General features: G+C 46.8%; 1 long non-coding RNA gene across 2 annotated transcripts in view; it reads right to left on the reverse strand.

Moving 5' to 3' along the window:
- Window positions 1-16,049, reverse strand: part of LOC144316401 (uncharacterized) — a 55,779-nt gene extending 39,730 nt beyond the window's left edge. Inside the window, exons 1-3 of one of the 2 annotated variants that reach the window (XR_013382346.1) lie at window positions 15,951-16,049; window positions 15,545-15,617; window positions 10,480-10,582 (exon numbers count right to left, since the gene is read on the reverse strand). This is a non-coding gene — a long non-coding RNA (uncharacterized LOC144316401). Of the gene's footprint in view, window positions 1-10,293; window positions 10,583-15,544; window positions 15,618-15,950 lie in introns of those variants that run through there. The other variant, XR_013382345.1, reaches the window with a different exon arrangement.
- Between the last annotated feature and the right edge of the window lie 7,064 nt (window positions 16,050-23,113).

Raw genomic sequence — 23,113 nt, forward strand, 5'->3', positions numbered from 1 at the left:
CTCCTCCGCCTGTGTGGACTCAGATCCCACACTGCACGGGGATGCTCCATTCAGTTGGCAGACCTCAAGGCACAAGAAATAATTGACTCTTTGTGAGTGCAGGGATTTGTTTCTGCACAGATCCAGAATGCAACCTTTCCTGATCGAGTTGAACAGGAAAGGATTTAAATTGAGGTCTTGAACTCAAAGGAGAACACATTAATCATGCTCATTGCCGGAGTCAGAAACAAATTCATTTTTCCTGTAAGGAGTGTTATCAAGCAGGAAATCAAGTCCACAGGTGAGGGAGGTGGTGAGGTGCCTGGGGGCAATGACAGAGGTGCCTGGGCAGACACTGGAGCAAGTGCATCTCCAGACTCTATAGAACACACGCGCACGCACACACACACACACACACACACGTCCCCATGTGCAGAAGACTATGTGAAACTTTTGGCTTGTGTAATAGATGACCCAAAGTGTAAAAGATGCTCCAAAACTTGAGAACTTCAATTTGTCCAGAGTCAAAATGATTCATTCATTCATTCATTCAACAAATATTTAGTGAATGCTTAAGCTCTACACCTAAGGGATTTAGCGGGGAAACAAATAAACATTGGCCCTGCCTTTCTTAACCTTATTTCTAAATACAGAAAATGATCACAGGGCCTGATAACGATAGATAAACCAATAGCTAAACAAGACAATTCTAGGTGGGCACACATGTTATGAAGGGCACACACAGAATGATCTGATAGATAGAAGCCCAAGATGCAACCAGCGTAGACCTGGTCATTAGGGAAGATTTCTAGTGTGAAATGATGTTGGATCTGAGACCAAAAGGATAAACGGGAATCCATGTTACGAGCATGGGTATGGCAGCACTAGGAAGCAGGGAGAGCAAGCACAAAGGCCTCTGGGACAGAAAGTAGCAAGCCTGGCCTGTGCCAGGACCCAACTGGAGGCCGCCACAGTTGGTGCATAATGAGAGGAGCATACAGGATGGGATACATGCGAGAAGAGGCTAGGGTAGGGTCAGATCGCACAGAGTTTGATGCCCCATGCTAAGGAGGTGGGTTTTATTTAAGAGCAAGTGAAGCTTTTGAAGCAAAGGACTGATTTGATTTGTTTTTTGAAAAAGCTCACTTTGCTACAGGGTGGAAAATGAATCATAGGGGTTCCAGATGGTGGCAGGAAGACCAACTAGAAGACTACGGCAGTTGTCCAAGCAGGAAATGATGGTCACTTGGATTAAGGTGGGGACTGGGCGGCGGCGGGGGGGCTGGAAAAAAGGCAAGTGGATTCAAGAGTTATTCTGGAGGTAGGACCCACTAACGGGTTGGGTATGGGATTGAGTAATGCCATAGGAACACAAGCTTGGTTTTGTGAATTCGGTTTTGCTTCATAGAACAGAGATATCCCTGAGTGTGAAGCACAGGTAACCAGTCTGAGTTTCTCCTGCTCTTCTCTTGTGCTGAGGACCCTGACAGATCACAAGAGGAAGGACAGAGAGCCAGGAGCATGGATGACCCCTCCCCTGGACCTGAGGCCTCCTGGCACAATCAGCTTCTGGAGTAGCTTTGACAAGAGAGTAGTACCTGAAGGGAGACAACGACGCAAAGTGCTGGACACAGAAAGTTGGAAGATGGCCTTGCCAGCAATTGTAGACTGACCTTATCCCATCCGGGAGGGATATGAGCCATAAGATCAGAATGGGCACACACACTCTGTGTGTGTGTGTGTGTGTGTGTGTGTGTGTGTGTGAAGGATAGCTGGAGTTTAATTGGGAAAGAGAATGAAGAGCAGAAGCTGGTTTGCCATTGTCTTTAGATGGAAAGGATGTGCCTTACCTGCCTTGAATGAAGAGAAAGAAAAAATAACTTCATCTAGATCCTGGATGTCTAAACTTGCCTCTGATTTGCAGCAAAAATAGAAGGGTGGGTGGTAAAAATTTGACTGAAACAGTTTTCAGGAACTCAGTTTCCTTCAGTGCCTGGCACCTCCAGTCCATCACGCAAGCAGGTCCTCCCACAAGACCCTGGCACTCGGGGGCCGGGCTGCTGCCTCACGGGGGCCTCGTCGTGGGACAGAGGGAATCCTTGGCCAAGGCCTCTTCGGAGGACTTTTAGAGTCGATTAGTCATAAAGAGGGGCAGGTGGGGCTCTAAAAACCTTTTTAAAAAACAAATATAAACCCAGAGCTGGGTCTGAGTGGCCTGCTTGGGAGAATCAGGGGAAATGAAGCCGACTCCTGGGTGGGAAGAAAAGCAGAATTGCTGAAGAAGGAATGGGAGTGCATGTTTTGCTTGGCATGTGATAAAAGGGAAAGAACCAGCAAGGAGTGGCGCTCCTCTGACCCTTTAAGGGGGACTCCCTTCCCTCCAAGTATTTAATATCTCCATGTTTTGACAAGTTACTTAACCCCTTGGGCCTTCGTTGCTTTGTAAGTAGAAAACATATGATAAAACCTCAATTGCCTAGAGATAGGGACTGGAGCATGTGATCACTTGAGGTCATTTCAAAATCCTGGGCCTGTGAGTCTATACAGGAGACAGTTTCATGCCAAGGTGAAGAATGTAGAATGGGAAGGAAGCTTATGCCCAAGTCCTCCGTGTCCTGGCTGAAGAGCCTTGGACAAGTCATTTATCACCTCTTTGTAAAGTGCCGATTATCATAGGGTTATTATGAGGATTGAATGAGTTAATAGATGTAAATTGCTCAAAAACAGTGCCTGGCACATGGTTATGACTCCTTAAATATTAGATATGTTTTCTCTGAAAACCAACCTTCTGTGCCAATCATGCTATTATTTTGACTCCAAAGAATTCAACACAAGGATCCTTAGGCTACCAAGATGATCCCGCGTCCACTTGTCTATGCTCCTGCTTCCATGGAAAAGTGGTCTAAACTATGCCAGAGAGATGGGAGTTTGTGCCACATCTTATCATTTGGGGAAGCACCCTGAGGTGTCTGGTTTCCAAGGTTACCACCACAGCTGGTGGGCTTGGATGTGACCAGGGAGTCCTCTTGGACTAGGAAAATTTGTGGATACCACAGCCACTGTAAATGAGACCAACCTCAAGAAATCCGGCATTTGGGCCAAAGATCACAGGAAGGGGCTATTTTCAAACATCAGAAAGTGACCCAAAGAGCCAATTCAAGCTGTTGTCCCCTCATTGATGTCCTAGGGAGTCATGAAGCAGAATGATCTCTTCCCAAACTTGTTTTATTAGTAAGGCCAAAGATTTGTTAATTAACCATGAATCTTATTAAAAAGAAGAGACACGACTTCACAAAGCCCTGGGGACCCACGGTTCTCAGAGCCAGAAGCAGAGGCCATCAGGAGAGGCAGGAAGAGAATTTGGTGACCCGGCTTGGAGAAAGAAAGCATACCTAGAAGTCCTCCTTTCCTGAGTGCAACGTTGAATGTTTCTCCAAAATAGGAATAATAAATGGCATGTGGGTGGTTCCATTTTCTAACAAACTCAGACACCTTCAGGAGCAACTGCCATCGTATTCCTTCCAGAAGAAAGAAGCATTGCAAATGCCTTTCCTTATATAACGGAAGAGAAATCTGCAGTCCAGGGAAGAACTTGTCAAGATAGCAAAGCAGTAGGAAGACTTGAAATAGAACTTCACTGTTCTACTCCCAGCTACTCAGGCAGCCTCGTACCTGATATTTTAAGCAATGAATAAAAGATGACTTCCCACAGAATCTTTTGGTTAGGCCCCTGCCCTGACCCAAAGGAGTGACAATGTTTTGGAAAGAATAGGGAAACCATTGCCTAATGGTCTTGCTGCCTCTGGTCCCTTCCCCTAAAATTCAATACTGTTGCCAGGGTGATTTTTCTAAAACTTAAATCTGCTTATGTCATTCCCCTGGTAAATCCTTAAATGACTCCCCATTGACTTTAGGATAAAATCCAAAGGCCTTGGCCTTTCATTAACTGGCTCCTGCCTTCCTCACGGGCTTCACCCCTTCCCTTCTCCCCCAACCACACACACCCTCTAGTCCACCCATCAGGAGCTTCCACTGGCCCCCAGTAGCCATACTCTCTCTTTACTCTTGTATTCTATGTTCTCAATGTATTGTTCATTGCCTGCCCTACCTTTTCTCTCTCTTTTTTAAAATATCTATCTATCTATCTATCTATCTATCTATCTATCTATCTATTTAATGGAGAGGAGGGGCAGAGGGAGAGAGAATCTCAAGCAGACACTCTGCTGAGCACAGAGCCTGGAGTGCGACTCCATCCCAGGACCCTGAGATCACGACCTGAGCTGAAATCAACAATTGGCTGCTTAATTGACTGAGCCACCCAGGCACCCCTGCTGTCCATCCTTTCAATTTTCCAACTTCACCTACTTCATAGCTAGCTTTCACCTCCTCTAGGTTCCCTTCCCTCACCCTTTAGGCTGGATAAGGCTCCTTTGTCGGTGCTTTTTCAGGACACCGAGGAGACCCCTTAGCCAAGATGTTTCACCACCTTTAGAGTGATCCCATTGCCCACCTGCCAGCGAGCTCCCCCTAGGCCAAAGGCTGGCTGCTTTCATACCATATGTCCAGCCCCAAGTACAGTGCCTGGCACAAGGCAGACAGATGCCTAATAGAGAGTAACCAAACATCTTTCTCTCTCTCACCTAAAGTAGTCATCTCTCCTTTAGTAATATTATATATAACTATTTGCATGGCTATTTAATTGCAACCTAGAAAAAATAGGGGAGCAGAATCAATCATTGTTCAGAAAGTGATTATTACCTGCTTTATTAGAGAAATACAGTGTCATCAATAACCCAAAATAACAGAGGATCCAGAAGTCATGTCTAGCTGGATTACAGCATAGGTGTGTGTGTGTGTGTGTGTGTGTGTGTAGGGAAGGGGCAAGTGCAATTATGTGTGAGATTTACTTTTATAATTTGACCTTTGTTTTTGTTGATTGTGTGTCTGTGTCTGTTCCCTGGGAGCATGCTCACTAGTACAGAGAGTGAAGGGGAGGAAATGGCAAGAAGTTGGAAGGAGTGAGTCTGGTCTTGCAAATTGCCCAGACACACACTCCTCCAAATGCATAACCCATAATAACGCCCCAGGAATGCAGCAAGGAGTTATCAGTGTTAGCGATCTCTTTATCATAATAACCCCTTACGTTTATGTTGTATGCTAGAGTTTACAAAGCACTTTTCCATTAAAGTACTCATTTGTTTCTGACACCATTCTAAAAGGTACAAAGAATATTTTATCTTGTCTTGTTTTTTCTTTAAATAATGTAAGAAGCAGCCATGTGCCCACAGACAACACAAAAAAATTAGAACCTTCACGGAAACTTGTACCTCTCAGTGTTGTAGTCTTCTCTGGTTCCATACACTCCCCATCCCACACCCCAAGCCCCATGCTACAGGAAACCATCTGCTTTCTTTTAGATGCATTTCTAAAAAGCATAGTTTTGTTTTAGTTTTTAACTATATAAAATTGGCATCATGCTACATAAATTATGTGTGCCTTACCTTTTAAAAACTTAATATCATATTTTTAAGTTTCATCCATATTATTGCCCAGAACTGTAGTTTATCCCTCTTATCTGCCAGATATTATTCCACATATGACCAACTTTATCACAGTTCACTCACCCACTTCTCCATCAGTGGGTACGTGAGTTGTTTACAGTTTTGTTATGGAACAGTGTTACTATGAATTTTTTTTGAGGGAGGCATGAGCACAAGCAGGGTGGGTGGCAGTTAGAGGGAGAGGGAGAAGCGGGAGAAGCAGGCTCCCCGCTGAGCAGAGAGCAGGATGTGGAGCTCAATCTCAGGACCCTGGGAACATGACCTGAGCAGAAGGCAGACATTTAACCAACTGAGACACTCAGGAGCCCCCCTTTTTTTAAATTTTGAATATTCTTATACATACATCTTGGTATCCCCCTAGAGAAGTATCTCTTGGGTATATGGAGCATTACAGTTGCAAAGTGATAGAGAAAGTGAATGTTTAATTACAGAATAATGTCACACTGTGTTATAAGATATGGTCATACCAATCACTCTAGCCCCTCCAACATTAGGGTTAACCTAAACAACTGAAGAGTGGTAAAATATGAGTCTCGAACTAGTCTCCTTTGAGCCAAATCAGGCAGTTTGTCTTGAAGAGTACTTTTCTAGTTGTTTTTATTTTTTTTAAATTTTAATTTGAAAGCCCTTAGATGGAGACAATTGAATACTGTAGACCTCATTATTTCTAGTGTCTGCTACATGGGCCAGTTCACACATTTAGGTTGTCTCCTGGCCTCTGTAGGAATTTGAATTGAGATCCCTATGATTTGTAAAGTCTATGAATTTAGACCTATGGAATAATAGTGAGCCCAAGAAATGGGCTTTAGAATGTGCTTTCTAAAAGAGTATAGGAAGAACTCACTTGAATGCCCTGTAGATTTTGATAAAGCATCCCCAAAACCCACAACTGGTTAGTCTGTACCAAACAGAAAGAGTTATGATCTAAAGAGTTAGTGGAATCAAGTTCAAGTGACAGGCACAAATGGGATGGTACCTGAAAGAAACATCGGTGGAGGGCATGTGCTACCACCAGTCACCCACACACCAATTCTTAGACATTTATATCATTATCCCCATTTAATAACCAAAGAAAATGAAACATAGGGAAGGTCATTGGCTTCCAGAGCTAATAAATAGGTGAGAGCTGGGATCCAAGCTTATGGCTGAACGAATTAATCCAAACCCATGTAGGGTACACCATTGCACACTGCCTCCTAAGTAACACACTGTCCCCTCTCTGTTGGAGCATTAACCAGGTTTATGGGAAGCATCTAAATCTTTTTCAAGTGTTTTTTAAATGTTTTTTTAATTATTTGAGATAGAGAGAGAGTGGGGGATAGAGAGCAGAAGCCCAGAGCCCAACACTGGGCTCAATCCCAGGACCCTGAAATCTTGATCTGACCCAAAACCAAGAGTCAGCCATTTAACCAACTGAGCCACCCTGGTGCCCCTGGGAAGCATGTAAATTTAATCCCCAATTGTGCTGCAAGGTGGCTCTAGCACTTGCTATTCGCAGTACTTGCAGGTAAGGAAATTGAGGTCTAAAGAGGTTAAGGGGCTTGCCCGAGATCACCAGGGTAATATGTGAAGGCACTAAGCTAAGAGCATGTTCCCCTCATACTAACACCAGCTTCTTACTCCATACTGACTGAGCCTTGAGTTCCTGTGAAAGGCCCAAAGACACATCATTGCAAACTGATATAATTTACTCTTTCTGGATTGAACCACATGTCTCCTTGCAACGAGACGCACCAGTTGATAGTTCCAGAAGGAGCAAGTATGGGGAAGGAGAGAATGATTTTACCTATACTGATCTAGAAACCGAATACCTTCACAGATGTTGCTGCACTTTGAGTATAATTATCTTTTTTGGAAACCTACTAAAACATGAGGCACATGCCAGGACTTAGAGATTCACTAATCCTTCTGGAAAGGAGAAAAACATAAGGAAAGCAATATTTCAAAGAATAGTAACATCCTTTCTAGAAACAGGGACTGAGAATGGGAACCCCTTCCATCAAGTTTTTAATGTGAAGCCTTTCTTTTCAAAGTAGGGTTAGAAAGTTGAAAGAATAAACTGATCCTGGTGAAGGCTCTCTTGTAGAGACCAAGAGAACCCTCCAACTTCAAGATAACCTTCCAGGGAAACCTCACTGGGTCATTTACCAACAACAGTTCTGACTCTGAATCTATTGAAAGAGAGAGAATGTTCCCGAAAGGCTGAAATGTCATTAGCACGAGCTGCTCTAAACTTTGATGGAAGTCCAGGGGCCCCTCTGCTGTGGACTCCCCTCCCCACCCTACAAGCCTGGGGAAGGTTTGAGATGAGATCACTTGTTTTCCTTCAGGCACAGATCAGGGTACAGAAGATATGATGATGAATAGAATAGACATGGCCCTCAAAGGTCTCACAGTCTAATAGGGAGGGCATCGTACCCTGTACGATGGCAGAAGTATCCAGTTGGCCTGAAGAAGAGGGGAGAGCGATTACTACTCCCAGTGGTGGAGAAAACCACTCAGAAAGGGAGATGTAAGAGCTGGGATTTCAGGACAGGTGCAATGCTCAGTTCTACCCACTAGATCTCAAGCATGTTCCTGGAACTCTTTATCTTGGGTTATCTCTTGACCAAAAAGGCAGAGTAGTTATCTCCTGTGTGGCACAGAATTAATACTTTCATTTGCAGAGCTGAGATCCAATGGTCCTAAGATTATCGAGTAAAAGTATCCCCTTGAAACACAGCCCTGCAGAGTGCAGCCTTTTTCCTGCAGTACATGAAGAAGAGAGATCTCCACCCAAGTGTTCTCCAGCTATCTGGATTTGTTTCATACCTGTGGAGACAGGGGATGACCTGATGACCCCCAGCAGTAGCATCCTGCCTCTTATCTTTCTCCCTATTATCCAGCAATAACAGCAACCTCTTATATTGTCTCACAATCCACCAGTTCAAGCCCACATCGCTATCTCCTATGACCATCAGATCGCCAGATGTGACTGCCTCTGCTTTCCTCTCCAGAGAAACTGGAGGCTACTTTGGTTCCAACACAGTGGAGGAAAAAAGTGGGGGAGAACGGATGATCATCTCCCACTCCCAGGCAATTTTAGCATCCTCACTCCTCCTGCCCCCCTCCCTCCCATCGAAGTCAAACAAAGCCAACCATTCTATCCCGATCTGTCCCTTTCCCCTGCACTATATAAAGCTAGCCACAGATGGCATGCACGGATTGATGCTCCAAAACTCCCCAGTGGCCACTCTCTTCCATCAAGCTGGTTCCTAAATCTGTGGATACAGCAGACTTCAGAAGAGGAAGCAGCGTGATCACGCAGCATGAGCCTTGGCACAATGGAGTCTGGGCTGTGCCAGGGCTATGAGGCCCAAGTCTCACCCACTCTGATGCAGCACTCAGAATGGCATCTGGTTGCCCCGTTGCCCACGTGATGGGATCCTCGTGCTAAAAGCCAAGTTTCTTTCTTCAGTGTTCTCTGGGTAGTAGGTCAAGAAAATCATGATAAAGTAAGGAGAGAGGAAAAATGGTAATGTTCAGGGAACAGTAATTGAGGGACGTGGAGGAAACAAAAACTTGAATCCTTCCTTCTCTACTCATTCATTTTCCTGCATACACCTTCCAGACAGGGCTCTTGGGGAGGGCCAGCCAAGGAAATAAAATAAAGGTTTTGGAGGATGGAGGTCTTTTCTTCCTTGGGAGCTTTGGTACTGCTCCCAGTAACCCTGCCCCCAATCATCCTAGATTCCATCCCAAAGCACTTAACCATAATACTGATGTTATTTATTTATTATGTTTCAAGCACTGTGGAAAATGTGTTATTCTCATTTCTTCATTCCATCTTCAGGCAAAAGTGAAGGCCAGGATTATTTTCCCCCATTTCTCAGAAGAGAAAACAGAGATGCTGTAGAAGTTGCCGAAATCACACAGCTCTTAGATAGTGGAACCAAGATTCTAATCCACCTCTGCAGGATTTCAAAGACTTCTTCCCTAAAGAATCTCATCAGCCCAAACTAGCTGTCATAACAGAGCAAAAAGGCATTACCTGAAGCTTACTATCTGGCAGATATTTACATTTTAATAGCCTGTCTCTTAATGAGGCTTCAATGAGCAAAGAAATGAATTGCTTGTAATGCTATTTGGGGCACTGTAATAGGTCACAGAGGAAATACATGGGGTTAGGAGTGTCTCAAATAATAGTGTGTAGACTATCGTCTATCTCGACTCCATATAATGAAGCCAGGCCCATCCGAAGGAAGGTTGAAGCTACTGCTTTGCATTTATTCCATTAGAAACTCTGCTTACTAGGGGTTATGAGCAAAAGAAGCTTCGTTTGGATAGAGGCAAGTCTTCCCAGTGAGGAAGCCTGTGGAAGTCTGGGAGATGGCTTTATTATATACTTGCGGATGCGTGTGCTCACGTGCACACACACAGCTCTCACACCCTCCAGCTTGGGAGGGATTCAGTCCTACCTAATCTCAAAGAGATGAACAAGGTGATTTCCCAAGAGAATGCCTGGCCTCAACTTGGAACCATTAAGTTTGACTTGGAATATTCTATTTCATTTCCCAGAATTTCCTAAAGACACACATGTAGTTGGCATTTTCTGTCCTTAAAACAACATTAGATAAGCAAGGCAAGAGGCTTCCAACACATTTTTTGAAAAGAAAAACATTTTTCCAGACTTGGGTTAAGAATGAGCTGTCCAGCCACTAACATTTGGGGATTCAATTGCCCCCCTCCCCCAGACATCCAGATCCCCCCACAAACCCCAAGTTTGATTTTCTGTCCTCCTGGATCAAGCCTCCTAGGAAATTATCTTTTGACAGGCTACCAAATGCAACACCTTGAAAGTAAACAGCAGGTCCAAAGTCCTTTATTTGTCTTTGTCTCTTCCCCCTGGCTGTGTGGAGATCATCTCGGGTAGAGGGAGGAAGACACGATTGGTGCTGACCTGCTAGGCTCCTGGGACTGCCAGAGGCTGGTTGCCAGTTCTTTCCTCTGGTGCTCACGCTTTTTCACCCCGTCCCTCTTGGAGTGCTCCAGTGCCTCCCGACCTGAAAGGGAGGGGAGAGAGAAGCACAGTTGCAAGAGGACTACAGAGGCAACATTCCATCAACAGGCACCCTGCCATATGCAGATCAATAATGAAAGGAAATCTAAATGGGACTTCAACGCTTTCATTCCAGAGATATGAATGCAAGTGAGCTAGATGAGTTTGGGTTAGATATCCCAGGATTACCTTTCCATTCCTCTTCATCAGTTTAGCACAGGGAGGAAGCTCTGAAAGTTCTAGTTCCATCCTATCAACAAAGATGGACATTCCTTGACAAATGCTTTCCTAATTAGCAGTTGGTCACCCAAGGTACACATTTGTCCTAGGGACATTTGTACCTAAGAAAGAATGCTCCAACTAGTCAATGCTTGACCTCAAAGTAAAAGCCAACATCCCTATTATAATTTCCTATAAGCCCTGTAGCACTTTGTCCTCTTCCCCAGCTTCTCTGACCTCATTTCTTACTGATTTGCTATCCAGGTTCCCCACTCACTCCCCTCCAGCCCAAATGTTTTACTTACCAAATCGCCCAGTTGAGTCTTACTCCTGGCTATTCTTTCAGACCTGACCAATATTTCCTCGGAAGGCTCCTTGGCTCACTCCCCTACTACATCAAGTCATTGTTCAAAGAGGCTTCCCCTAGTTTTCTAATGCAAAGTTCATCTGGCCCCATCCCGTGCCCACTCCCATACTCTCCCCAAACCCTGAACTCTCTTTTCTTCCTCCACAGCACTGGTCCTTTTATAACATACTGCATACTTTAGTTGTTTATTATGCTTATGACTTATTTTCCTTTATCTTCATACCCTATTAGAATGCTAACTTACAGCAGCAGGGATTTGGGGGTTCCTTCATCACTGATGTATCCCAAAAGTCTAGGATAATGACTTCTGCATAATAGATGCTCAAGAAATATTGGCTGAACTAATGCTGAGTGTAAGGATGTACTTCTCCTGGAGAAATTTCAAACACTCTCTAGAACTAGATCCGCCTCCACCCGTATTCCAGGCAGTCAGGTCCACCCCTGCAGGTGCAGTGGCTCTAAAAGGAGAGCAAGCCCCCCATGCTTCCTGTGTTCCCCACAGCTTAAATCCCCCCTCCCTTCCCCCTTCTACTTTCCTTTACACATGTCACACTCTGTGCTCACACTTAAAATGAATCTTAGCACCTTTTAACCTCTTGATTCATTTCATTGTAAGCTTCAGGTACAATAACCCTCTGTTTGCTTCTCTACTTGCTTAAAGTTCAGACTTTCTTCCCCTATTCTATGGCTTTGGTCTCTTGGGGCCTCATGCCACCCAGTTCTGCTCGGATGCTGGGTTCCTCTGCCTGACAACAAACCCACACGCACCCTGCTCTGCAGAGGGCAAGCTTGTACCCTAGGCAAGTAACCCTCTTGGATGTATCTCCATTCATTGTTACCAGTAATACCTGAACACATTTAAATCAGTAGCTCCAAGCTCTCGGCATCATCAGGAAACAAGTTTAATAAAGAGTATGACGCACAATTAGGCCTCTGTGTCTTCTGAGTGTCAGAACTGAAATTGAATTTGTACATCAACATGGCAAGTGCAAAACATGTAAAACCTGAAGCCACAATGATCACAAATCATCCCCAAACTGCACATGTGTTTTACAGAAAATTTCTCCTGGTCTAACTCTATCTGACAGCAAAAATCAAATTGTACTTTAGTTTTCAACAGCTACTCAATCTCCAAGAGAGGCAACCATTCTTAAACTGTCAACAGCCATACTGCCAACTCTACAGCATGGAAACTCTGAGCGCCCCAGACCAAGGCAAGGATGATGTGTTTACGCGGTACACTCTGCAGGCCCATTGCGTCTGGGAAACTTCAGCATCCACATTAATCACAAACTCCTCCCAGTGGAACCCCAGTCTACAGGACCCACCTGCCTCACACTTCAAGGTTCTATTCTTTTCCCTCCCTTCCCATGATATAAAAATGCTACCTATCATGTGTGTATCACTGTGGTGACTCCAGAGGACATTTCCTTCCATGTCTTAATCTTACTCCCATATGGATGCTGCAGAGTGGGCATTATTGTTCCCATATTAGGAAAGTAGTAACTGAAGTTCTGAAGAAGGTATAAGGGACTTGTGCAAGGCTCACAACTGGGACATGGTGAGTTAGGTTCGAACCCAGGTCCTCGATAGCACAGCCAGGGCTCAACCTGACTTCGTACTCAGTACTTGGCGTTCTTCAGCTCCCCAGTTAATACTTCTGCAGATAAACTCTTTCCATGCTAGCAACATGCTTCTTCTGGTTCTAACTGCATATCAATGCTACCCTGTTTTTGGACACGCAATGCATTTATTTTAGTTCCAACACCAAACATCCTGTGTTCGGTCACCCTTCCTCTTTTGTGTCTTGATTCACACGTTGACTATTGCACTTGTTATATTGTCCCACAGTTATTTGCCTGTGCATCTGTCTCCCCCTAAGGGGTCCTCCAGAACAGGGGCTGCATCTCAGCTCTATTCCCCCCAGATTTTAGCACAGTGCCTGATACAAGTGTTTTCAATAAAGATATGTCATTTTTGAGATGTCAAATGCATGACAATTGTGCCCAAGAGATGAAGGAGGATCCCTCAGAGTCCACATTCACAGCCTTCCCCATGGCACACTCGAGCTATCATAGCCCTCCAGAGCTCACCAGGAAGAGGCAGACTGTGCAGCCACAGCCCACTTTGGCATCAAAAGGCCGGTGGACCTTCAGTACTGTTGCCCCAGGAGTCTTTGGAGAAACTTGACTTAGGGACGAGTTGATAGGGAAAGAGACACAGGAGAGATGTGCCAAGAGCACAGGGGGAAGGCGGGGGGGGTGCCAGAAGGAGCTTCAGCTAGAACTCCAGTCTTTACCATGATGGTCCTGAGAAGTTTCTGTCTGTGCTAAGAGTGATCAGACTCTGAGGCCCCCAGGAGGAAAGCAACAACTGAATCAAGAAAAAGCTTATACCTCAATCTGGAATAGTTTCTCGAGAAGCAGAACCCCAGGCTCCCTGAAAAGTGGCCCAGTCATAGCTGTTTTTTTATTTTATTTTATTTATTTATTCATGAGAGAAAGAGAGAGAGAGAGAGAGAGAGAGAGAGAGAGAGAAGCAGGCTCGCTGCAAGGAGCCTGATGTGGGACTCAATCCCAGACCTCCAGATCACGCCATGAGCTGGAGGCAGATGCTCAACTGCTGAGCCACCCAGGCATCCCTATAGTTGGTTTTATCTCCATAAAGTTTTGTTCCAAATTCCTCTTCCAGCTGGGGCCTCCATCCTACAAGTTTGTGCACATGCACGCACACACATACGCAAACCATCTCTGGGGACAGAGTTCAAAGATCTATCACATGACATGACCTAGAACGTTCCCAGCTCTCTGTACAAATTAGTTAAATTCAAGTAATTCAATTAATGTGTTAGGGTCTCCTATGTGTCCAGCAATACTCAGGACATACAAACCTGAATAGATAGGGTTCGTGCCCTGATGGAGCTCTCAGTCAAGGAGATCAAGTAGAAGCCATATTAAAGTAGAGACTTTATCACAAGTAATACAATGCTATGGGATTAAGGGAAGGGAGAAATTAATTCCTCCCGAGGAGAACAAGAATTCCTGGTAGAGTTGGTGTGACTTAAGCAGGGCCTGGAAGCATGGCATTGGGGCTGGTCACTTAGGTGTCCATGCAGAACCCCTGTCCCTCTCATATCTCCATTCCAAGGAGGAACTCAGACAGGACTAGTAGGTTCTCCCAAGGACAGTAAAAGTCAACCAAAAAGCCAAAAAGCAAAGACTATGGGCTCAGGGTCGTCCCCATTTTGGAGTGGGGATGATGCTAGCCCACTAAACCAACTCACTTAGGAATGGTGAGCACTCCAGATATTAAAGGAAAGTCTAAATATGGAATGCTTAGAACAGAACCTGGATGAAATTGTTCTGTAGCACCTTTTTTTTTTCTTACCGGCACCATCTTCCACTCTTTCACATTCACTTTCCAACTTGTTCCCCATGCCAGGCCTGCTCCCACTCCCGGTATCAGATCTAGACACAGGAACTTTAACAGGAAATCGTGAAGGGAGGCAGAGTTCTATGGGACTAGGAGCGCTCGGGACATGTCAGAGGATGAGGAATACTTCCATACTGCTTCCCAGGGAGCAAGTGAGTGAGGATAGTGGGAGGCAGTGTCGCCAGAGTGTGTGGGGATCAGAGTATTTGGGGCTGTGAATGCTGAGCCGAGGAGTTTCGAGTGGATGATGGACCACTGAAGGCTTCTGAGGAGTGAATTGATCTAATCGTGTCTCTGCTGGCTTTCCCAAGACCTATGTCCTTACCTCAGGAAGTAACCACTTGCACAGTCAATTCTATCTGTAAAGATGGAGAAGGCCTTTGCTGCCTCTGTGGTCTACACTCCATGTGGGTGCCTAGAACTTGGCCTTTATGTGGTATCTGAGGGCCTTCAATGCCGAGTACTCAACTAGACATTGAGCACTGACAGGTGAACCCCAGGTGAGCCCTGATGTGACTGTGTCAGCCCTTGGTGAGACACCAGCAGGCCTGTCTGTGCAGACCCTTCTGCCAACAGTCTTCAGGTTCCCAGATGGCACAGGCCAGGCCAATATGGTATATCTCCTCTCATCCGCAACACGTATTCTCCATCTTTACTGAAAGCCCCCAAGAAGAATATGTTGCTTCTTCAGTGAGATGCAGTGATTTTCATCACAAATGTATGGTATTAACCAAACCATGGGGAAGAGTTTCCACTGAGCTACGCATATTCCCTTGCGTAGCCCAAATGGTAACATGTGTTAGCCGGTGGGGAGCCACAAATAACCCCTCCTTGGCATGTAAGGGCATTCCAGTAAAAGCAAGCACACCCGAATCATCAGAGGCACGAATGAATAGCGGTGTGGTCAGTCTTGCTCATTGAAGAGAAAGAAAGTACAACTGATATTACCTGGCAAGTTATATTGAAATCCTCCAGCCTGGAATCTCAGGATTGATAGGCTTGGGTGGAGCTGGGGCCGAATCTGTGAAGTAAATAGAAGTAAGGCCTTTTCTTCTTCTTCTTCTGGTTTCTGGGTTATCAGGGACTAGAAGTGTTTCCATGGCAAAATAAATAATCTGATAGTTACAAGGAACATATTTTTTAAAACATAAAAATGGGACATATGGTTTGACAAGTATGAGTGTACTTTGGAAAATATAAGGAGGGGGAAAACAGCATGTAAAATTGCAGCTGTTCCTGAAAAATCTTTAGCATGTGGTCACCTTCACACGGTGCCCTTACTGAAGAGAAATAGAGTATATGTAATCCGGGATAAGCCAATTAACACAAATCACTAATTGCAACTATGGCTAACCTCTGGTCTTTGTGTAAGAAGAATTCATCAGCGCTGCTCCGGGGAGCCTCTTCGGTGACTCTGGGCTGTGAAGCTAGTCACTCCGAGGTCTCGGCCTCCTGCAAGCAAGCGAAGGAGCCTTCATTTCTGCAGGACACTAACAAAACTCTGGCCACTGTAGCCTTTGGTGAGCAGACTCAGAGGCTAATCAAGTGAAAGGGAAATTAGACACCGTCCTCCGAGAGAGCTTACCCTGAGAGATTTATCCATTCCTTTTTTCCTGAACAATTTAGACCAGAAGAAGGGAACAGCTTTCCTTACTACCTAGGAATTGCTTTATTATCATCTGCAAAACACATAGATGGTTTTGTCTGCCCCGATATACACATACACACACCTTCATCACGGTTCCCTCCTCCCAACACCTCTCTCTCTCTCTCTCTCTCTCTCTCTCTGACACACACACACACACACACACACAGGATGTAAGAGCAAGCTCCATTTGGTTGTAGCTCCTGGGAGGGATGCAAAATGGAGCCAAATTTGCATAGTATGCCAGACAAGCCCTCCGGCCCCTGAAACTTCACACCTGTCTCCTGCCAGTACCCAAAGTGCCATCTGCTTCTCTGGGAAAGCCAGACACAAGGCCCCCTCTTTATGCCTTTGGTAGATGATGAGAAAATCTGGCATGGGGAGCCTTAATTGCTCAAAAATAACTCCATGGTACGTAACATACAGTTACATGAAGATCCGAAGAAAAAGCCTTGGCAGTCTTTTTACAAACATTCAGGATAATGGTTGGGGCATGCAAAAGGGAAACTATTTAAGGACTCAACCTAGTCCCAAATTATTCCCACTGCCAAGAGCTCTACAAGTGAGGCGTTGTGTGTGTGGTAGAGAGTCCCACGAAGAAAGGAAGATGAGGCATGGAGGCAGGATCGTATTTTTGATCTACTCCACTCTGTTTGAGATGCTCTCCTAAAGATCTTTCTACCATCCCACACAAACATCAAGTTCACTCACTAGTGCTACCTTTCAAATACAGTTCTACCTCCAGTTATGAGAGCAGAGTGGAGGGAAGTGCCCTCTCTCAGGCTTGTACAGCAGGGCCTGAGCAGAGACCAGCCACATAAAATGGGGAGATTTGAGAGAATCGGGAGGGTTTTCAGCCCTGGTTTAAGAACAAAGCTGGTGTGGGGCAGGAGGATACAGGTTTGCCAACAGTGGCACTACTGATATTTGGGGCTGAAAAATAAGATAGTGGTGGAGAGGGCTGTTGTGCGCATTGTAGGATGTTGAGCAGCATCGCTGACCTCTATCCAGTGCATGCCAGGAGCATCCCCTCTCCCAGTGTGACAACCAAAAACACCAAATGACCCCTCGGGAACAAAATCACCCCTTTTGAGAACTACTAAACTGGATGCTCTCTCGAGGTTTCATCAAAGCCCATTATTGGGGTATGTGGGTGGCAGAGAGGGTTCGGAGAGCCTGACATTTATCACAGAGAATAATATTTTCTCGATTATGAGTCTGTCTCCCATTCGATTATAGTTTTGTGAGGACAGGAAGCTTTTCCATCCGAGCCCATGGCCTGAAGTATTGAAGCGCTGTGTTAAAGGAATGAATCAGTGACTGAATGAATGGCAGGCTGGATCCCAGGCTCCTTTCCCCATCCCGCGTTCCCTACGCTGAGTGCTGAGTCCTTGTGTTGGTATGGGGACATGATGGGGTGGGGGGGAAATCTTCAGAAAACTAATAAAATAAATGACTAAATAAATGGAACCTCTTGTCTAAAGAACACAGAGATAAGATAAATCATTTTGAGTCCTGGGAAAATTATCTCCACCATCCTGCCCTGGTTTCTCCGTTCAGCCAGAAAACACTTTAATTTATCTTGTGAAATTTTTCATCCGCTAGACGAACATTAAGTATTTCTTTCCTCTCTCTCTCTCTTCTCTCTCTCTCTTTTTTAAATATTCTTCTCTCTACAAAGGTGGGTTGGCTCTCAACTCATTGGAATAAAAGCTCCATTAGCTTCAGTGCACGTAAGGCTTGTGAAGTTGGCCTGGATTCAGGGCCGGCAGAAGGATAAAGAAACCTGACACTCATTCTTCACGTAATTAGAGTTGGTAAAATAAACTGTGTGCATTTCATTAGAGGAATGGATCCATCAGGCCCTGGACAGGGCGGGAATCCCATGCTCACAGCATCAGTCTTTTGTCTCAAATTAAGCCAGAGCTGATAAAAAAAAGAAAAAAAAAAAGTTCCTGTGGAGTCATTGGGAAATACTCCTGTATCCTGCTTCCCATCCCTTCATATCATTTAGTCTCTGAGCCCACATAACCTCTGAGCTGGCTCGAACCCAGCAAACACTACAGTTGTCCTCTTACACATGACACATGTCCTCCGACTGCCCCCAGAGTCCCTGATCAGATGTCTCCCTCCCTCAGTAGCACGATGTCTTTTGCACAGGTGGATCCGGGAACCCACCCTCGGCCAAGAGGGCATTGCTTCCCCATGCTTAGGGAAACCCACACTTTTGACCAGTCGTACAACAAGTAGCAACACGAATGAGACCACTGATTGGAAATCTATAGAGTAACCAATGATTATGAAATAAACTCTCTTTGAAAAGCAAAGAGCCCCTTCCAAAATTCAAGTTATGGTTCTTAGTTGTGTTAGCACCCTCTTCTAAAAACCTAACCCAACCAAAGCCCACCCAGCTTTCCAAAATCCCAGAAGTCCTTCCAAAACTCCGTTCTGTATTCTCGGATGACCAGATGCCACAGTCACAGCTAGGGATGGTTTCTGTCTCTGTCAGCGCTCTCTCTCCTGCCCTCGCTTTGGCTTACTTAAAATCTGGATCACCTCCTCTGATGGTCCTCTGCATCGTCCTTTCCCAGCAAATGTTCCTTTTTTTTTTTTTTCCATATTTGATCTATAAAACAGAGAGAAAGACAGGTGGCAAAATAAGGCAGGCTACCTAACTGACAAGGGAGCTCTCCACCAACCACGGAAGACCATCTCAAGGAAGAGTCTAGAAGAGGAGCCCTAAGAATAGACAGGGCTGCCAGGAAGTCAAGACAGTGTCCGAAGGAGACAGGCTGAGGAGGAGGTGACCGAAGCTGTTTCGTCGGGAGACACCAGCGAGCAGCGGGGCGGTCACCCTTCCCACCACAGGCAGGGCTCCGAGGTCCTGGGGCTGCGCCCTTGTGCCCCATGGTGACAGTCAAGGACAACAGCCAAGCCCACTGGGTCAGCCGATGAGAGGGTGTCTCCGATGACACAAGCTGAGGAACACGGCGATCACCATTTCTGGGGGTCTTTCAAGCTAGGAGAGACCGTCATCTATCGATGCAGGGAGAACAAGACTGAGCTGGCTGGGACGAGTTCCTAGGAGCGTCCCTAACTCTAGAAAACCATGAAACTGTAGGAATTCTGCTCAGGACGGAGGCAGCTCCAGAGCAGGTTTGGGGTGAGGACTGTGCCCAGTGGCCCTGCGGCCCGCTCCAGCTGGGGTCCCCTCTGGCTTAAACACCCTCCTATTTCCCCATAGTCCTGGTGGATCTATTTTGTGGTGTTTTCTCTCGCTCCTTATCTCGGTGACAGTGGAGTGTGTGTGTCTCTGTACGTGTGCATTTCTCTGGCCATTTGCTTCCGGGAAGGCTTCCAGAGACATCTCCATGAGTATGGAAGCTTCAGCAGAGTCAGGGGGCAGACAGAGACGGCCTTGGGGTGGGGAGGGGGTCTGTTCGTGCCTCTGCCTTCTCTTCTCCATGAACTCAGCTATTTGGCATCCGTGACGTCTCTCCCATTAAGCTCACTGGAGGGTTTGGGGGCAGCTCCTCTTCCCTGCTGTGCTTTGTACGCCGTCCTCCCTCTCTCCCTCCTCACCCCCTCCTATTTTCTGCTCTCCTTTTCCCCTCTGGTTTCTTCAATTTCAATGAGTTTATTGGCATGACGAATGTTGCCAAAGCCAATAGCACTGAGTCTCAGTGTCTGGGGATGGATTTCACAGTGGGAAGGGGGTGACCGGGGCCTCGGACCACATTCCCACTGTGGGTTTCTGCTTCAGTCTGAGGTGGTGGCAGGCTGCCAGGGGCCTTGTTCACTTGGGTTTCCAGTCTCAGCTGAACTCACCAGCCTTGTCTCCAGACAGGGAGAAAGTTCTTATTATGGCAGAGGTCATGTCTGGAGCTGTAGGTCTGGGAGGGGTGGGGGCTCCCAGCTTATGTTTTCAAGAAACAATTTAATAAACAAGTCTCACACCGTCCCCTACAAACAGGGCTGTTAAAACTCTAGCCCTCCCACTGACACTGCAAAGCCACAGGCTGGGGCCAGGGTGACAAAGACGGGGCAGGGCTCAGGCCAGGTGTTTACAAGAGATTAGAACAGGTCCTTGACAGTCTTCTAAAGAAGTGAGAGTCTTTTTTGTTTTTTAAGCTTTTATTTATTAATTCCTGAGAGACACAGGGAGAGGCAGAGACACAGGCAGAGGGAGAAGCAGGATCCCTGTGGGCAGCCCGGTATGGGACTCGATCCCAGGACCCCGGGGTCACACCCTGAGCCAAAGGCAGACGCTCAACTGAGGCCCCCAGGTGCCCCTCAATAAGGCAGAGCCTCACCTTTTTCCGTAACCATGCCCCTGAGACACACACAAGATTTAGAGAATGAGAGAGAGCCTGGAGAAAATGGATACGTTGTCACAACTGGCGCCTCCAACATCCATTTCAAGGGAGTCCTAGCTAAGGAAGTCTCCTTCCTAATGAATGAGCCTTATGAGGCTTATCAGGCTCCTATTTTGCCTCTCTCTCCCTCCCTCTCCCTCTCTTGGGCACTTCAGCTGATGGAAATGTCTATTTGCCATGAAAATCAACTCTGGAAAACGTCACAGCAAGGGACTTTTTTTTCCCCCTGGCCGCCCCAAGATGGATCTGCTCCATAGGATGCCCCAGATCATTGCATTCGGTAATTTCATTCTGCTGATGATCTATTTCTTATACGATCAATATGATAAATGCGACGGAGAGCCAAGTGGGTTACGCCGAGGCTGGTGAAGTGGAGAAGGGAGGCGAGCGCTGGGCTGGTGCGCTGTGTGTCTCATGAAGCAGAAAAGCAATTCAGTCAGACTAGAGGCCACAGACAGGGCCGTGTAGTCTCCCTGCTAAATGCAAATGATGCGACTACAGTCCCCCCAACCGCCCAAATGGGGGGAAAGGGGCGGGGGAGAGGCGGCCAGCCCCACTGTCTGGGGTCCTAGCATTCCCTTAGGAACCCACAGGCAGTCTGCAGGCCGCAAGCCTGTTGGGTGGGGGGCAGGAGGGGCGCTGGGCCAGAAGAATTAGAGTTTTGCTTCAATAATTGGGGCTAAAGGCAAGCCCCCCCCTTGCTGACCCAGCCGTGCCTCGGAGCACTGCCAGTTTTATTTTATTTATTTATTTATTTATTTATTTATTTATTTATGATAGTCACACACACACAGAGAGAGAGAGAGAGGCAGAGACACAGGCAGAGGGAGAAGCAGGCTCCATGCACCGGGAGCCCGACGTGGGATTCGATCCCGGGTCTCCAGGATCGCGCCCTGAGCCAAAGGCAGGCGCCAAACCGCTGCGCCACCCAGGGATCCTGCACTGTCAGTTTTAAAACACGGTACCAAGGCCCAGGCACCTGCAGCGGAGAACCACAGGAGAGCAACTGAACCATGAGAACCCCCTCCTCTTCTCTGAGCATCAGGGATCCCCAGCTTGGCTCCCTGTTAGCAAACAGTTTGGCCGTCCGCATTGTTATTTTGCGCTGGGGTCTTCTGTCCTCCCGCACGAGCCACGCATCTAGAGGTCCCCAGACAAGCCGTCGGACTCTCTGCATCGAAGCTTCGTCGTGTGTTCTGGGGGATCAATTATATCTCTGCTGTTGCTGGAGAGTGTCTTAAAGAAGATGGAAAGAAATCGTGGAGCATGTCGTGGGCCCAACGCGTGAGCTGCTGGCTGTGGAGCCGCTGTGCAGCCTCTAAAATGAGAAAGAGGGGCTCGCTGCCCTCAGAGAGTTGAGAGATTAATGGGGAAAGGGGTCAAATGCATGATAAAAAGAAGTGGGACAAGTTCACGAGGAAGAAAGAGTCCTCGACCAGGAGGCGCACACTCTGACCTGCAGCCCGGGCTCCTCCACTCTCTCGTTTCATGATCTCACACGTTTCTGCTCTGAGCTGGGCCTCAATTTCCCCAAAGGAATATGAGACAGTTGGGCCATCCCTGGGGCCACCCGGCTCGGACATTTTTATAACGCCGTGACAACTTGGGCCCTAAGGTGGGGGCCGATGTTCAAGAGTGATGGGGGCTCCGGAAGGACATGAGGCAGAGCTAGATTCTAGAACAGGGAAGGGCAAGCTTCCATGTTCAAAATCAAATGACAGGGACATTCCAAATGTGGTAAATTAACTTTTCTGAGTCCTCAGGATGGGGCACCAGAGTCCTGATCAAGCAGAAGTAGCTGGAAGCAAGAGAAGAAGAAGAAGGAGCAAGGTAAAGAGGTATGGAAGGTGCCTTGGCTTCCGAGCCCTTGTCTTGGGGGGAGGAGTGGGCCGGGCTGCCCGATGGGTGGGCTCCTCCCAGGGGAGCTGAGAGGAGCCTGGCCTGCTGCCCTCTCACCCTCCCACCTGTGTCACAAGGACCTCAGCCTTAAGAGTCTTTCTCAGGAGAAGTGGCTCTGTCACAACAATGCTACTGTTTCTTATGTTCTCTCAGGAAATTAAATTGGAAGTGGCTCAACCCTGCTCATGTTTGATCCCTCACAGACACTGTCTCCTCCTGCAGAAGGCCAGAGAGGGCCGGGGAAGGTCAGTGAGGCGATGCCAAGGTGGGGGCTGTCTTGGTGCCATTGTGGGATGGATTCCAGCAGCTGGGCACCTCCCCGCCCTCCCACACCCCCTACACGTGGAAGGTTGGTCTCCGGGGAGGGGCAGGCCCAAGCCCCCTTCCTCCATTTTCTCCTCTAGATGGCAGAAGCTGTGAGGAGATCTTCACTGGAAATGTTGATTAGGGGGCCACTGCTCCGAGGGCAGAGCTGGGAACTGTGACCCAACCAATCCCCCCAGGCATGAGAGGCCCATGTGAAAGTGTCAGGATGCCTCACCTGACAGACCTGCATCTGTCAGAGGTGTATCTTAGATGGTGTTCGAGATGGCCATT

Source organism: Canis aureus, chromosome 6 (assembly GCF_053574225.1).
Source record: "Canis aureus isolate CA01 chromosome 6, VMU_Caureus_v.1.0, whole genome shotgun sequence".
In the NCBI taxonomy this organism is placed as follows: domain Eukaryota; kingdom Metazoa; phylum Chordata; class Mammalia; order Carnivora; family Canidae; genus Canis; species Canis aureus.